This window comes from Mytilus californianus, unplaced genomic scaffold (assembly GCF_021869535.1).
Source record: "Mytilus californianus isolate M0D057914Y unplaced genomic scaffold, xbMytCali1.0.p SCAF_8, whole genome shotgun sequence".
Lineage (NCBI taxonomy): Eukaryota > Metazoa > Mollusca > Bivalvia > Mytilida > Mytilidae > Mytilus > Mytilus californianus.
In genome coordinates, this window is record NW_026262734.1 from 25,658,588 (window position 1) to 25,677,420 (window position 18,833).

Genomic DNA, 18,833 nt, shown 5'->3' on the forward strand with positions numbered 1-18,833 from the left:
GCGCCCGGAGAAAACCACCGACCTTCGGTAGGAAAACTGACAATCCTAGTCAATTAAGATTGGAGTCGAGTGCACCCGTACCGAACTCACAACCTCAGTGTTGACTGGCTAGTGATTACAGTAGTAACTACTTAGACCACTCGGCCTCCGAGGCCCCACCAAGTCAGGAATATGACAGTTGTTATCCATTCGTTTGATGTGTTTGAGCTTTTGATTTTGCCATTTGATAAGGGACTTTCCTTTGTGAATTGTCCTCGGAGTACGGTATTTTTGTGATTTTACTTTTTGCATATATATAATAAGACACACAATTTAGAAAAATATATTCAAACTAGGTTTTTTTTCAATGGATAAATCGAAAAAAAAAAAAAAAAAAAAAAAGATTGTGTTAAACAAAAATAACGTTTCTTTCTAGAAATAATTAACAATTATTTGTAAATAAAGCATGTAAGGGAGATAAAGGATGAACATCATACGATTGGAAGTACTTTTATTGTTTTTGACTTAGAATAACTTCATGTTTTGACTTGGGATTACTTTATGTTTTTGACTTGGGATTACTTTATGATTTGACTGGGGATTACTTTATGTTTTTGACTCAGGATTATTTCATGTTTTTTTTGTAGAAGCCAAGCCTACCATTCAGATCAATAACCATTTTGTTGATGCATTGTGCTATGTTCATTGTAATGTAACGGATATGCCATCAAATGCTGAGGTATATAATTTTTTAATAATGTAATGCTCAATAACTTCTTATCTGTTTCGTCCTTTCGGTAGTTTCGATTTAGTCACCACTGGTGAGTCTTGTGTAGACGAAATGCACGTCTTGTGTACCAAATCATCAGCATGGTGTATATCTTTGCTGATATTTATATACATTACATACAGCACGAACGCAATCATTTCAACCAAGTAATTACAATAGTGTCTACTACTATTGCTACCCATGACACTTTACGTAACAAGTACGTACCGTCGTTAGAAAAAAACACCTCAATTAGGTGTGATCATAGAGTTAAAAACAAACCTTGAGTCTTTATCATTTTTTTTTATCATAGTTACAAAAAAATGCACACGATTTGACGGTAAAAGGATGACGACTCTGAAAGTTTAGCATATGCGCTTTTCCCCTAAAGAATAAAAATACATACTGCATGCTTCTTAACTAAATGTTTATAAATAGGTATTTTTCAGAGATAAAGAAGTACCTATAGCTGTGAAATAGACATAATCATTAGATATTAGTAGGCTACAATCTGGAACAAATAACAAACTAAAGAAATGTCTATCATAACTATATGTCAAGCAAAACTTTAACAATGAGAGAAACAACTTACTTCGGGGTGTACATCGTGGACGGATGGACGCCTTAGGGAGATGATCTATATAATACAGCTTTTGACAAGTTATTGGATTTTCGATAAATGTATTTTGACATTTTTTATTCCATGTATAGTATTTTGAATTTATTATTAAGCCTTGGAAGTTTTAAACTGCACTTGTCGATGAGATATATTAATAGCAATCAAGCTATTAATAGCCTTATCAACCTGGTAGATCTAATGAACCTGTAATTGATATTTACCTACTCATGTGAACCTGTAATTGATATCTACCTACTCATGTATTAAAGACTAAGCCTACAAAATTCAAACAATTTGAAAGTGGTGAAAATGACACTTTTCTTATCTGAATTAATTTTTATTTATCTGGATACTTTCTTTTTTAAGTTTGATTTAATGTCCGATATATTTTTCTTGTATTGTTATATATATTTTGTATTGTTGGGTTTGTTCAATTCCGTAATTTCGTCCAATCAGAGTATATATAAAGATTTGTGACCTCATTATCTATTACTAGTAAACCAAAAAGCTTTATTAATATAAAAATAAGAGGATGTGGTATGATTGCCAATGAGACAAATCTCCACAAGAGACCAAATGACACAGAAATGAACAAACATAGGTCACCGTCCGGCCTTCAACAATAAGTAAAATTCATACCGCATAGTCAACAAGAAAAGGCCCCGAAATGACAAATGTAAAACAATTCAAACGAGAAAAAATAACGGCCTGATTCGTGTACAAAATATAATGTTGAACGAAAAGCAAATATGATATACAGCAACAAACGACAACCACTGAATTACAGGCTCCTGACTTTGGACAGGCACATACAGAATGTGGTGGGGTTAAACTAGTTTGAAGGCGCCCCTTAACCTTGGACAGTGGTGTAACAGTACAACATAAAAACAAACTATAAAAATCAGTTGAAAAGGGCTTAACTCATCAGATCGACACAACGCAAAAATACATCAAACAAAAACACAGAGTGGAGGTGGCAGGGTACTTATCGTTTTCACATAAATGATACACTTAGTACAAATCTGAGAATACTTGCAGTTACTGCCAGCTAGTTGAAAGCCAATAACAACAAATAAAAAAAACCTCATAAATCTAAGACTCAAATATCCATCAGTACACATCTAACATCCAACATTCAACAGTCAGAGAAAAACATGACCTTGAGTTATAACACTACTACAGTTATAAGGAAGCAACTAAATTATTTTTAGCAACAGAAAATTAAAAATAAACAAGATAAATTGACAAGATTTTAGATTTGGTGGCAAGACAATTATAGAATTTCAAAAGTGATAGAACGCCCTTAAACAACAAAAAATGAATTGCATGAATTCTAGACTTTGACTTATCTATTTTGTAGATTCGGTAACGAAGATTTCCCCAGAAGACAATACTGTTTATTGTAAGATCTATTTCTTTGATTATTATGTTACAAAAGCTCAAAGCCTTTTTATTTTTTTCTATTCGTCATAAAAGAATGTCCACTCTTGTAATAAAATAAAAAAAAGTTTCGAAATGATGAAAATATAGACCTCAATTTATTTGTCAAGTTTGACAATGCTATTTATTATACAAATGCTGGTAAACGTGCTTACATTTAGTGACGTTGCTTCAGGGCCTACGGTACATATATTGGGGTATGAATAAATGGCAAGTTATTCCGACCCCCCAAACAGTATTGTTTTGCTTTGTCATCTTAAAATACTAGTTGGATGTTGTGCCCACTCTTTCTTTTTTGAATATTTATTTTCGTTGACCTAGATCATTTCTCTTTTGCCAGTGGTTCTACCAATTGCACGTCACTATTTCAGATTTTTCAGACGGACAGCCTCAGTACGATCTTTTGAAAAGACCCATGCAGATTTTTGTCCATTTGTCGACTAATTGCTTACAATGGGAAGGTGAATACATCTTAACAGTCAGAGAGAGAATACACCTGATCCTGAAACATGGACAACAGAACCTGTATAAATAAATCATAAATGTACGTAAAGTTAAAACAATATTTTTACAGTAGATTATTACTGTGTAAATAATTAAATAAAATATTAATGGTTCAAATGATTACTATATAAACTATAACCATACATAAGATTAACTTGATTACATTACAAATAGTACATAAAAAAGTGATGCGTGATTCATTCCTTTTCGGTTATACATTTTGTCCTGCTGACTCGGGAATGTTTTTGATTTAGAAAAGGAAACACATGAGTGGTATACAGCCCTTGGTTGGTGTAAACTTCCAAAAAAAAAAAACGTGTATGGTGTAATGGTGTATGGCATATGGTGCAACGGTAGAAGGTGTATGGTGCTATGGTGTATGGTGTAAGGGGAATGGCGTAATGGTGTAACGTGCGATCGGAAATGGTGTGAATGAATTGTGTATGACAATTAAAACTATTAAGAACTGATTTTTAATTTTATACATTAATTTACAATATTGTGATCAAAATTGTTTTTTTTTAAATAGATAATTAATTTAAATTAAAGTCGCACGCTTTCTTTGAAATTAAATTGCATTATGGTGTAATGTGTTAGGTGTATGGTGCAAAGGTGTAACGTGTATGGTGTAATGGCACAGGGTGTATGGTGTAATGGTGTATGGTGAAAAGTGTAATGTTGTATGGTGTATGGTGTTAGTGGGAAGTTTACATTATCCAAGGACTGTAACAATTAACATTGTACATTACACGTTAGAACCGATGTTATATTTGAAATGCACCTACAATGTGAGGTTAGGATAACACTAAAATGTAAGAAACAATTACAGTTGAATTTTGATTCCAATTCATTGGCTGATACTGTGTGATAAGAATTAAAGTAGAAATAACCCTGAACGTGCGATTTCCATAAAACAATAGAAATACACAGATGGAATAAAAATATATGTTATACCTACGAAATGTATAATATATCGTCTGACAAATCATGGGTAGCAGTGGTCCGATTATATTTTATTAAAATTGCTACAATTCCGTATCAAAATTTATATTTCATTTGTAATGTTTTTTTTAAAAAGTTTGATGTTCAAATGTTTCAACTGACTTGAAACTATATCAAAAATGTAAATTTTATACAAATAGAGTATCGATTTATTACCAATTTAAACTTTGTTAAAATCTATACTAGTCGACAAAAATTTACGAAGTATTTTAATGGATCAAAATGCGAATATCACAGAGTAAAAATTTTGAAAATGAATTTTCCAACTTTTTAAAGTAGGCCTATGTATATCTAATTTTACCAAAAGGCTTTGCTAACTGACAAATAAAGGCAACAGTAGTATACCGCTGTTCGTAACTCATAAATCGATAGAGATAAAAACAAATCCGGGTTACAAGCTAAAACTGAGGGAAACGCATCAAATATAAGAGGAGAACAACGACACAGCAAAAACACAACATTAAAATGTAACACACACAGAAACGAACTATAATATAACAATGGCCATTTTCCTGACTTGGTACAGGACATTTTAATAAAAAAAATGGTGGGTTGAACCTGGTTTTGTGGCATGACAAACCTCCCGCTTTTATTGCAATGTTAAATATAACATTAAAATGACAACATTACATGACAGGATTACAATACAAATAAATGGGAGAACATATAGGACAAAGAAACACACGAATAATAGCTAACAAAAGGGCACGAGGTTTACAATCCAATACGCCAGACGTGCGTCTCGTCCACACAAGACTAACCAGTGACGCTCAGATGAAAAAAGTTTGAAAGCCAAAACAAGTACAAAGCTGAAGAGCACCGAAGACCAAAACTTCTAAAAAGTTGCGCCCAACACAGCCAGGGTTGTCTGCCTGGGCCAAGAACATCCTTATTATTTAGAATAATTTATAATTTTGCAAACAGTAAATTTTATAAAATATCTTTTTTACTATTTTGTAAGTTTCAGATTCATATCATTCCTTTTATTTGAATATAAATTTTCCTAGTGCAAACATTGGCGTTTTTAAAACATTGACCTTTTCTATTAACATTAAATTGAAGATAAATAGTCATGTACAGTCGTTCCGTATAAATTCAAACAAATGAGTAACAGGAATTTTGTTTAAAAGAAGAAGATAGATTCCAAGACCGATAAGAATTCTTTCTTAAGTACGACTGAGTAAAGTCATAGGACTGTAAGTCATGGTAAAATTTATAAATGAAATGTACAACACTCATTAAACATACCAGATTATATAGTTTGGTACGCCAAACGATCGTTTGGTCTACATGATAACAATTGGTAGCACCCGAGACACCCGAGTAAAAATAATATGACGTCGTGTCACTTAATACTTTAATTGTATGCATTAAATGCATGTTATTTTTAACTGTTAATTTATATTCTGTTTATAAAATGACAGCGGAAGCGTTAAACCTTGCCTATAATGTCAGTGGTATATTCATTTTCTAAGTATCCTTGAATGAATGAAATTCTAACTAAGGTTTAGTTTTATCCTTACATCTAATGGTTCCATCTGTTAAACAACACTACTGCCATTGCTGTAAATTGAACACAAGTAAGACAAGTCAAAATTTTATATGTATAACGGATATTGTTGTAAAAAGGATTTTTGTTGAAGTGAGACATGTTAACAAAAATTGTCAATTTATTAACATCACTATATTGGAAAAAACAAGCTCTTTTTTTATTATCCCTAAACAAGGTACAATAAAATGGTATGTTACTAGATGTTTCTTAGTAAATGTAAGCATAACTTTTTGCCAAAAATCTGAACTTTCGAAAAATAAAAGCCTAAATGTATTTTATGTTACGTTATCTGTTTTGTTTATTTTCTCATGACCTTGTCTGTTTTGACAGGGCTCGATGTTACATTTTCCATCAATAACAAATGCTGACAATGGACAATATTTTTTTGCAGCTGATAATGGCGTCGGAAAAGCTGTTCAAGATACCGGAACACATATAGAAGTTACAGGATACATACCGACGATGAGATATGATTCGATTCCTATTAGGACAGTTACAGAAGATGACATAAACAATTATTATGTAGATGGAAAAATGAAAGTCTTAGTATATGGTAAGCCTACGAAACGAATAGTCCCTTTTGAAGAAATATTTTAGAGGTTAATATGTGTGAACCAGCCTTCGGTTACTTTGAGAACTCTTAGGCCGTGTTAACTTTAAACTAAACTCGATGTGGTGTTAGTGTACTTAACACTTAAACTAAACTCTGTAACGTCACCTGTGTCTGAGCAGAAAGTTGATGAACCAGGGATATGTCAAAGAACGTCTCGTCCTTTTATCTAAATAAGATCATCGGAAGGTACCAAAACCTTGTTGATAAATATTCCGTATCAACTTCACAAATAATACACGATGGTCTTGAAGTATAGATTCTGCGTACTGACGTTGTTTATCATCTTAATAACGTGTTATAGTATTCTTTTATTTGTCTTTATTAAAATTTCTTTTACTGTTAAGTTTGTTTATTGAGATATCCATTTGACGTGACTCTGCACTTATGTATCCCGTCATACTTTGAACGACAAATTATTTTGTTTAATAATATTACTTTTACTGTTTAGTCTGTTTTTTTTGTGATATACATTTGACGTGATTCTGTACTTATGTATTCCGTCATACTTTGAACCACAAAATTATTTTATTTATTAATATTACTTTTACTGTTAAGTCCATTTTTTTGTGATATCGATTTTACGTGACTCTGTACTTATGTATCCCGTCATACTTTGAACGACAAAATAATTTTATGTCTACCTGTGCGAATTTCAAACGCGCGATTTTACGCCAGTACTTAAAACCTTCCATCCTTTATGGGTGGAATTCACATAGATAAATAAAATAGTATAATAAAAATGCAAAATGAGGTTGTTAAATTTGATGTATGCCTTTTTGTGCCTCTTCGTTACATTTGTTTTGTTTTTATAGTGATTAAGATGATAACACAATGTTAACTGCTGTACCCCTATTTTTGACATTTTTACCTATTGTGTCTGTTTGTTTTGTTCACGCATCGTTGTCAATATAATGGAATTTGATGCGACTGTCATACAAGTGAGAGGTTTAGCTAGCTATAAAACCAGGTTCAATCCACCATTTTCTACATAAGAAAATGCCTGTACTAAGTCAGGAATATGACAGTTGTTATCCATTGGTTTGATGTGTTTGAGCTTTTGATTTTGCCATTTGATTAGGGACTTTCCTTTTTGAATTTTCCTCGGAGTTCAGTATTTTTGTGATTTTACTTTTTACGTTCTCATTGATAAAAATCAATGTTTACAATGTAGTTTAAATCAGGTTTTGACTACATGCAGTTGATAGCAAATGAAGGCCTTGTGTGGGGTAAAAGTCCATAAAACTAGCAGGAATAAATTCAAACAGTTTAATTGGATCATTTGATTATCGTTGGAAAGGGATTTTTCTGCTGACGAAATATGCATTGTACACCTGTTGATAGTACGGCTAATTTAATTAGCGCGAAAACTTTTTTCACGTTTGGTACACAACTATTTCTTGCGAAGACCTACATTTTATAGGACACAATCTTCATGTTCATCCTAATTTGGACAAGGTTATCTTTTACATTTAGTACAAGTCCAGAATTATCATTTCTAAATCACCCCAAGGGTGACATGTGAATGGAAATATGGTAACTTTGGTCTTTTTCCGATCGGTAGCAAAACCCTTGAGAAAATGGGGCGTATCGCTGTGCGGAATGTATAAGTACTCAGGTTCGTCCTGTCAGAATGGGACTAGTGTAGAGGCTGCAGTTTATTTACTGATGTTTAAACCTTGTAAATGGATTACAAAGAAGCGTTATCAAGGTAAAAATTAAAATAAAATATGATGGAATCGATTGAACTACAGAAGGAGGAAAATTTGGTGTTTCGACTGGTTAGCGTTTCTGCTTTGAATAAATTACTAGCCATGCGAGTCCACACTCAGTCAAAATGTCAAAGCAGAGTATAGAAAACATAGGTAAATTTTGCAGATCAGACGACAAAACTGGCATGTAAAGATCTTAGACCGCGAACACATGGCGCTAGTGAGTTGAGACACAACACATCGTATAGGGCAACCAATTCCCGATAGTGTCCGTTAAACTTATGAAGTATTCTAGACACGCTTAGTTACAAGAACCATGTGTTGCCGTTGCTGTTGTCTTTGCTTGTACGTCTATGAGAACGGAGGTTTCTAGTTTGGTTTGATGATGAATGTGATCCGTCCTATCTTTTGTAATTCTTGTTATCATTTTGCATACTAAGATACAATCAATATAAGAAATATACCATGCTCTCGTTTAGACCCTATAATCTTATATACAATGTAGTTAAGTCGTTTATCTTTCCTATATGGACATACCTCCGGAACCATAGTTACCACCAACTCATTAACTTTATTCTCTTTCATGTTTTTTAAAGACAAATATGTTCTACTTAACTATTAAATGAAGAATTTCGTTCTACACGAAAACATTCTCATACTTTTTACACTTTTACTGCGAAATTATGCAGCAAAGCTTTATCTAATAAAGACAAATTCAAAGTAAACCCGGTAAATATCGTTCAATTTCGGCCTCTTGTAAATATTCTACAACTTCTTTTGCAGTGCTGTTAACTAGTTCCCTTACTGCTATTAAAGATTTGTATCATTAACAGCTGTAATACAGCATATGGCAATCATGGATTTAACTATATTTGGAGTATCAAAATTCTTTGGATATTTAAGATGATAACGTGCTTTTGGTGGTCCTTTTAATTTGGTGGACAATTTTATTTGACTATTTGACTCTCTCCACTACATTTCCTGACAAATTTATCAAACAAAAGATTTCCTTTTTAATTAAATGGTCGTTTGAAAATCTGATGGCAAATTCATTTGCTGCAACTCACATAAAGCCTTCTTCTATAATGGAAAAGATAGATATGCTAGTTATACTAAATGGCAATGTGACAAAATGATGAACAATGTGTATTTTCTCCATGGAAACCATTTAGTGCGTTTAGGAAAAACCGTTTACCAATTGTGCCACTTTAATGACAGACTATTCCTGTATCGGTATAAATCCTAATGTTTAATCAATCTAAGCAAAGACCTGCATACATTCAATGATTTAATAGAAAAATTAAACAACATTTTCCTTTATTTTGATGTCATTTTTGAATAATGTGAAATTCTCTAATTATACTGATGAAACCATTCACAAAAGGCATTCTATACACATACTGTCGAAATTAAGCAAAAAGGAACTTTCTTTAGATACATCAAATAAGAACAGCAATAAAAGAGAGGCAAAAGATACTAAAGGGATAATTAAACTAATAAGTTGAAAACAAACACATGACAATGCCATCAAAAATAACCCCATCAAAAGACAAACAACAGTAAACAAAACATTACGAACAAAACTAAAAACCATGCAACATGAACCACAGCAAAAATCGGGGTTGCTCTCATTTGCTCCGAAAGGGTAAGCATATCCTGGTCAACATGTGGCACCCGTTGTGTTGCTCATGTAAGTACAAAAACCCGGCGATAAGTCTAATTCGGTAGGTCACATTCGAAAAAAAAACATGAAGGGATTGTGATAACATATCTGTCGTTATTGGTGACACAGATATTCCATATCGATCAACCAACTAGTGATGGTGTCCGTCAAATTTTGAAGGAATGATTTCAGCTTCACCACTTAGAACTCTTGGTTTAAAAGATTCCTTATAAGCAGCAACCCTAACATAAAATATGATAGGAAATGACTGCATTCGATTATTATATCAACTGGCAGATACAAGTACTTCATATACAGGCGCTCCTGGAATGTTGTTGCATAGAAATTAAAATGTATCAATTGGGAAGTCAAAATCATCTATTGTGTCGTAAAGTGCATGACAGTTCTATGTGGATGAATACAAACCAATATAGATACCAAGATCCCAACTCCTTTAGACAAATATCTTTTGAATCAAGTGTAAGCTACATTATGTGAATTTGGGTACATATATACACATCCTTGGATTTTAAATGATGAGAATATAGCGTTTCCAATGAAAGCAACTATTTAATAGGGCTTCGGACGCATTAAATTTATAAAATGTTATTTTCCCCCAACAATGGTAATAAAAAACGTGAAAAGACAAATACCTTCTATATTGGCCAATTTCTGATAGAATTTACCTTTAAACAGCCTCGAATATCACTTCATTTAGCTTAAAATCCCCCCATATTTTGAGTCGCCTTCCACAAAATCCGAAAAAGCTGTATTGTGTATTCTCCCACTTGGTCGGTAAGTAAGATATCATTTTAAATTGTATGTTGAAAACAGCCGTTTGGTTAAAAAAATGTATCTTTTCAAAGTAAAGGTAAAAGTGAAAGTTAGCTAGTACTATATGTTACACGCAGATTGTGTTTGCCATTTTGCGCAAGGCATCTTCAATTGAGAACAAATGAAATCAGCTTCAGTTCACACTAAACATATATGCGTAGACTTTTCCCGAATGTTGAATATATATTTCACATCACTTTACTTTCTGTCACGCATGTGCATAACTCATATTCATTCCTTGATGCATGACATAATTTACGGTAGAAGACGTCACAATGATCTATTTTACCCCTATATATATGATTTGAACGTTCTCCATATACTTACTTTGATCATCAAATCAAAGGTTGAATTTAAGTCGGCATATCACATGTACCACCAACAATAACATTATAGTTTTAGTTTGCATAAACAACAAATTGTTAAGATAGTGCTCTTTTGCTGTTTACCTTATAAAAATTAAAATGAACAATACAGATAATCAATAGGTATTTCATTTATTCTTTAAACCACTATAAATTTAGAAATTATTGCGATTGTTTTATTAATGCGCAAAATGCGACAATATTAGGTTTGCAATGATAAAAACTCGCATATATAATTTCAGAGGTGATTTTCCTTAATCACATAAATGGTATCTGTCATTTTTGCCAGTAGTCTGCGTGGATCATCGGTATTTATTTCCTCAGATAGATTTTTTTACACTCTGCCAAAATGAAGATGTTTCAATGCTTTTTTTCAAAAATATAATGAAACATATGTCACTGTGCTATTTTTCAAGTTAGAAGTTGTGCCAAATTGCCCAAATTTGTTATATTGTTCCTGAAAAAGAAATCTATGAGATAGAATTTTGAAATGAAATATTACAAGATAGGTACTGTGGATTCATTTATTTTCGTGGGTATCAATTTTCGTGGATAGAGAGAAAAAAAAAGGACGTTTCGTGGTATACGTAAATTCGTGGATTGCTGATAACAAAAAAAAAATCAGAAACGTAATTCGTGGATTTCTTTTTGATTTAGGAGATCACATAACCTCCTTGGTTTGATCAATAATAAAACAAACAAAAAAGAAGGAATTCATTGAAAAAGTTTTGAATTGTCAACATCCTCGCTTGTTCATTCTAGATTAAAGTGTTCATTGAAAACTTCTATTACAATAATGGACAGAGACAAATAATTATTTGTTTGTTTAACAATTTATGAATTCTTGTCGGAATTTTATAAGGCATTCAAAACTCTATGATTGAAAGCTCATTTCCCTAATCACGATATAATAAACAGTCATATAAGTAAAAGGTGTGAAAATAAACGTTCCTGTCATAAACAATATTACCTACGGGCAATATCCCCGTACTTAATCCTATTGATTTTTTAATAACCAGTAAACCAAACTATGACACGATAATTAACAACTTGCAGTTATTTTCCATGAACAGTTTTAATCAATTTTAAAATGTAAATTATCACTGATATTCGATATATTTATTTTTGATTTAATCAAAATACTTGTATCTTCTTTCAATAAAAACACGTGTTATGTTACAATGTTTATCGCTAGTCAACACTCTACTAGAACTGCATAACATAACCGGAAATAAACATCCGACTCATACACATTTCTCGGGATTATTCTTTGTTGAATTCTTAAATTCGTGGTTCGCTGTGACCCACGAAACCCACGAAAATTGGTATGCCACGAATAAAAATGAATCCACAGTATTATAATATGATTTAAGAAAATAAAAAGAAAAAATGGTGTCACCGAACTTGTTTTCTTGATACAAGTGAAAAATAAAAATTTTACTATCATTCCAGTATAATTTTTTTACTATAAGAGTTATCTCCCCTTAAATGGCAAAGTTGAAAAATTCATTCTTAAAACATAAATATTTGGTTTTGTTTATTTTGGATAATGCAATGAATCACCTATTTTTCTTCATACAAATAAACAGTCTTACACATAAATTGCAAATCTGTCTCAAAAAAAGTTGAAGATTTAGGCAAAGAACTAGACCGATTGTTTACTGCGATTGTACAATCCAAGATGGTGGTATACAGTGAATCTACCTTTATAATGAATGATAAATAAAATTATTTCTGAATTTACACTTTGCAATTTGTTGTGACAGGATGTTTTTACTTAATGCCCTATATACACTCTATTTTATGGTGCATCAATTGTTTGGATTATATTAACTACTATATTGTACCTTGGTTAATTTCATGTCCTTTTATATTGCTTCTCAGTTTTATAGCCTTTTCAGATCTTTGTTGAAAGTCTCAGTTAAAGTTGTTTACAGTTTTCTTGTCGAGAAACGATTTAAAGATTGAAATATTATTTTTTTGTCGACATAAAAATTTCATTAGTTTTCTCTTTTTTTTTGTTTTGGTAAGTTGCAGCCTCGTTCATATCGTTGGCGTATGCTCCTTATCTATTTTTGAGTACATTGTTTTTCTAAATGTACAAAAACTGCATGGTTATGTCAACAAGAAAACTATAACCAAACAAGAAGTGTTTCGTTATTTCAAGGGTTGGACTTTTGTAGCATATTTTTAATTATTTCTGCTAAATCTATTAACTACTTTTTATCAATTTTATGAGATTTATAACTTGGCTTATTTGATAGACACTTGTCATTTGTCCTTAATTGCCGTGAAAGTTTTTAGACTATTCCATTGTATCGATAACTTCCTATATTTGTATATCATGTTGTATTGTTTGGTTTGGTGTTGTATTCAATTTACATTTAGTTTGTTTATACAACTCAAAAGACTGTAATGAAATTGAAGTTGTTAACAGTCTGCACACAGTATAAAAACAAAATTATGATATTGTGATGAATTATCAAGGATACCTTCTACTTATTCTTGACAGAAAATACTACACATAGTTGGCAAAACGAAAATCAAAAGCTACAAGTTTATCATACTGGCCATCGTATCAAAGTCAAAGCGAGACCTTCAATAATGAACAAACGCTTACACCTACCTACCTCCTATTTCAAAATTGCACAAAAAATAAGTAAGAGTGGAGGTCTTTGTAAAATGTCGATCAGCAGAACACAGAACACAGCATCTGGATAATAACTTTATCTACAAAGTTTTTTTTTAAATACTTGCATGAAACTAACCGCTCTTCAAAAATCTAAATATACAAAAAGAACAAATATCTAAACAAATACTTTATACATTAAGGTATATGTAAAATAACTTGGCAGTAAATGATCTAAGATATAATTGATACTAGTAATTCGAATGTACTGTTTTTTTTCCGATTTACAAACTAGACATAAAAGTATTACAAATACAAAAAAAGAAACAGCAAGCACAAACACATGAAAACTTTTCCCAGCCGTCATTCAACACGAGAAAAAAAAATATGATTTTTTTTATGGTAAAGAAATATTTTGCAAAGTATCCTTTTCCCTGCGAATATAGTAATCATAATTAATGCATAATAATATAAAATATCTTTTACATTTTGCGTTGACTTAAAAATAAAATAAAACAACTCTCCATTTTTAATTACATTATTTCAAATCTAATTATAAATAATGTAATCTGCTCATTTTTCCGTATAAGATGAACGTAAAAGATAGTTCTTTTTAAATTATTATGTTTATCAAATGTAATTGATGTAATGTAAAACGTAATTAGATGTTGTGAATATGTTAATTGTACAAGAAAATATATTTGTCTACTTCAGGACAAGAATTTGATGCGTACTCTAAGATATCACTACCTTGCACGCACTATTTTAACAGTAAATAATGCGTGTTAATAACTCATTAAATTCAGGTACATCGTTTACAGAAGTTCATCATATATCATATGATCATAAAACAGATGTTGTTTACAAATTTTCCATATCCACCTACTTTCAGATAGTAAGATTTAAATATTTTATATTTTATTTGTCCTCTTTTCGATGTACATTGTAAATGTTTGTCTTCAATCACTTTATTATATAGTTTAAGTAACTGAATACATTATTTTTCTTTTAACACAATGAAAATTTGATGTTTTAAATTGATTTACAAATTGCTACTTAATTAACAGGATCTATTTATTCAATCTTAGATCCCCACGGGTTTAATAGAGTTTATTATGCTCATCCTATAGGTTTTGTTATGTTTTGTACACTTGGTTGTCTATTTTCTTTTTTTTTACCTGATTCTGTTGGTCCCTCTCCAACTTTTGAGTTTTGATTCTTCCTATTGTGTCTTAAGCTTCTTTGTTATAGGACAGACACAATTCATAATCAGGAATGCATGCTTTTCATCGATATACAAGACGGCATTTGCAGATTCTGCTTACTGTTCCAAAGCCCTTGAAACCACATCTAGTTTTAGGTCAGATATGTATTGTTCAGTTTTTGTTTTTATGTAGTGTTTTGTAAACTGATTAATGTTGATTTTCTTTTCATCGTCTTCTTTTTCGCTAAGGAGTTATCAGTAAATCTTCAACTTGTGAGATTTTAATGTCCCTTTGGTATCTATCGTCTTTTTTTACAGTTACTCTAAGGACCGACAAATGCCACCTAAAGTTCACACTTGAAATGGAGAGGTCGTATCAAGTACAAAATCAGGAATATCATTCAATTTTATGGTATTATATAAAACAAGGGGATGTGGTTTGATTGTCAAAGAGACAACACCAAAGATCAAATGATGTAGAAGTTTACAATCACTGTGGATTTCTTTTTATTTGTGAAATACTAATTTTTGTGGATTTTTTTAGAACACTGGAACCTCGAATTTAAGTGTTCAACGTATAACAAATTTTCTATAGGCTTGAATGGTGACTTGATAAAACCACGAATTCAAATATCCACGAAAATGCAAGTTTCCTCAATCCACGGAAATTGGTACAAACGAAAATAAATGAATCCACAGTAAAGGTCTCCGTACCGCCTTCAAATTGTAATTGCGGAGTACACAATATCAATGGTACGAAATGGGTATTGTACAACATTGCTAGCTTTATATACATTATATTGAGGACCTCATCTGATATTACAATCAAGAATATGATGAAATCGGTATATTTACGGATCAGACGAAAATTTGAGTATATAAAGATATAAGACCTCTAACACATTCCGCTGGTGAGTTAAAACATAGACATGAGGTAATGGTCAACAAATTTGTGATGATGGCCGTAAAACGAATTTCGTGTCGATTTCATGCAGTGTTCCACATACTCTGTAGAAGCAGTTTTTGTATCAGGAGCACATCCCTGAAAATGAAGTCCGTATAGTATGACATGTACGTGCGTTATGTTGAATAGACAACGAGGCAAACATTTTTTGGTATATCCAACAGGAAACTCGAAAACGTAATATTATGCTATCTCGCTTGTAGATTTTTATATATACTACAGTCGATGTATTTCACGAAAGCATTACAAGTGACAACTTTAGATTTTTAGACAAAGTCGTTGTAATGTGCATGATTCGGACTCACTGTCATAAGATGCAATTACTGTAAATGGAAATAAGATGTTTGAGTAAACAATGTCAAATATTATTTTATAATTCCAATATGTCTTATATATATTTCTGGTTAGCTTTCACCAAACATGGTTTAAATAATAAAAGGGGTGTTGGTAGTAAAAATTCATAATAGTTACTAGAATTCTAATTTGGTATACCAGACGGGTGTTTGGGAAACATAAGTCTCACTTAGTGGTTCTCAATGCATAACAGTTGAACGGTAAAATTAGATACGAAGTTGTAGATCATGGAAAAAAACCGAAAAATTCTGAAAAAGATTTGGCCAAATATGGCATAGGTAATGTATACCTAGACGTAGAAAATACTTAGGGAATAACAAAAAACATTGTCTTAATAAAAATGCACTTGGTAACATTTTTTTCTCTGGCTATATATGTTATACATCTAACTACTCGTGTACATGTTTTTAAATCACAGAATACACATAGAAGAAATAGATGACTTTAACGTCTTTCAGAAACCATTAAACCCGGAAATAACATTTTGATATTATAAATTTGTCGTATTAGTGGAAATTTATAAATGATTCTGACAACAACATGTTTTTGACAAGAATTGACGCAAAACAATACAATAGCGGTTGTCTCAAGAAATGATTAATTAAGAGTAAACCGGTTCATTTCTGTATATATAGATGATTTAATATAAACAATAACTATAATATTTAAATATATTACCATCTTTATAAGGTAAGATAGCTTTGATAATTCACAGGTCAGTTTTAATTTTGCTCTGTATTTAAATGATTATATTGCAACTTATTCTAAATACTTCGTAGTCCATTATTATTTGTATACAATATGCAAATCGTTTTCAAATCTGACTTAAAATTCACATTACTCTACTACATGTTGACATTTATTTTTCTTGATATTCAAGATAGATGGGGTAACACTTCAAATTGATAGAACTTATTTATCAATTTGCCATATCATGCATTTTCAATATAATAAGATGATGGGTCACGGGATTTTTTTATCAAGCTATAAGTTGTGCAAAACAGTCAGAACGTTTATAAATTATACATGGAAAACTTTTTATTTATTTAAGAAAAATTAAACGATAGCACTTTATAAATAAAAAATGATAAAAAAGATAGTTCTTATAATGTGCTTTCCGAAGATAAAAAGAAAAATTGAGGTCACGGTTCTCGTTTTCTTGCTACATAACAAAATAGGTAAATTCATAATGTAACATGGTTCATGGACTGATTAAAAGTAATTCGTCTTGTTTACAGATGTTTATCTAATACGACATAAAATAAATAACCCTGAAAGTACACAAATAACAAAACATAAATACATAGACAATACCGCCGTGTACAAAGGGATATAACTATAAATAATTTAACGGAAAGTACATGTATAAAACACAATCAACTGGCTCTGTTCTACAAAAAGACAGCCAAAACTGTTAAAGTGTATATATTATAAATTCATAAATCCAGTTAAACTCAATCATATACCAATTCAGGATTAATTGCTATATTATGTCTAAGAATACAACGCTAATTACTCAAAGCATTATGAATGAAATATTTCTATAATGTTTACATGTAATTATCTACATACAGGTAACTACTGTTAACAAGACACACACATTACATATACTGAACCAAAATTAAATACGCAAACACAGACAATACAGTAAACAAAAAATATTATGAAAACACTGAACGTACCATGCATATGGTACATAGGTCTATTCCCTATTTGGTAACATCACAAGATCATTAATACATCAATATATTCTGTTCTTGTACAAAATATAAATATAACCTTCATAAGTTTAGGGAACTAGTTTATATCTGCATAGCATTTATAAACAATAAGTATAATGTTCACAAGGCATTACTTTGGACCTTTAGTAATGATAATATAACTGTACCAGTACATGTATCATTTATATATCTATGATATAGTATTTCTACGAGTTCATGAAAGACTTCTTTAAAATAAAATATTGATCATTCATGAACAATCATTCTGACTTATTCAAAAATGCATTTTCTCTCAGGTCAAACTAAAGGAAAACTAAGACTAAGAAATATTATTAACTGCTCTGATTAATATGGATTTAGTGTCCAGAATATATAACAATATGATATTTTAAATATGCATGGCTGCTGTATTCTATGATATATAGCTTGTTTCTCTCAAGGTATTCAAAAGTGTGGTAAAACGTTCAACTCAATGAATATGACCAATAGAAGACATGTTAACTTGACACATGACTGACTAACTAATGAACCAGAAAAAAGAGTAGAACTACAGTACTAAGAAGATATAACATACCAAGAAAATAAGATTGCATAAGAGAATAGAAGAACTGATGAACTCTTAAAATACATATAATAAAGCTACTAATTAATATTAATTATTCTGAAAGAATATAAATATTAATATAAAACACTCTATCACATAAACACATTCCTTTATACAAGTAACATTATTTGAGTTACCTTCCATTATTTGGAAAGTTGAAACAATATGATTCGAACTAGAAATATTCTGTTTTTGTAAAAAACAGTCGTAAAAAATATAATAAAACCCTTATTTGTCTTCATTAAGATGAAAAGCATAACCAATGAATAACATTATTCCAAAACAATTTGCATTTTTTATTAAAGATC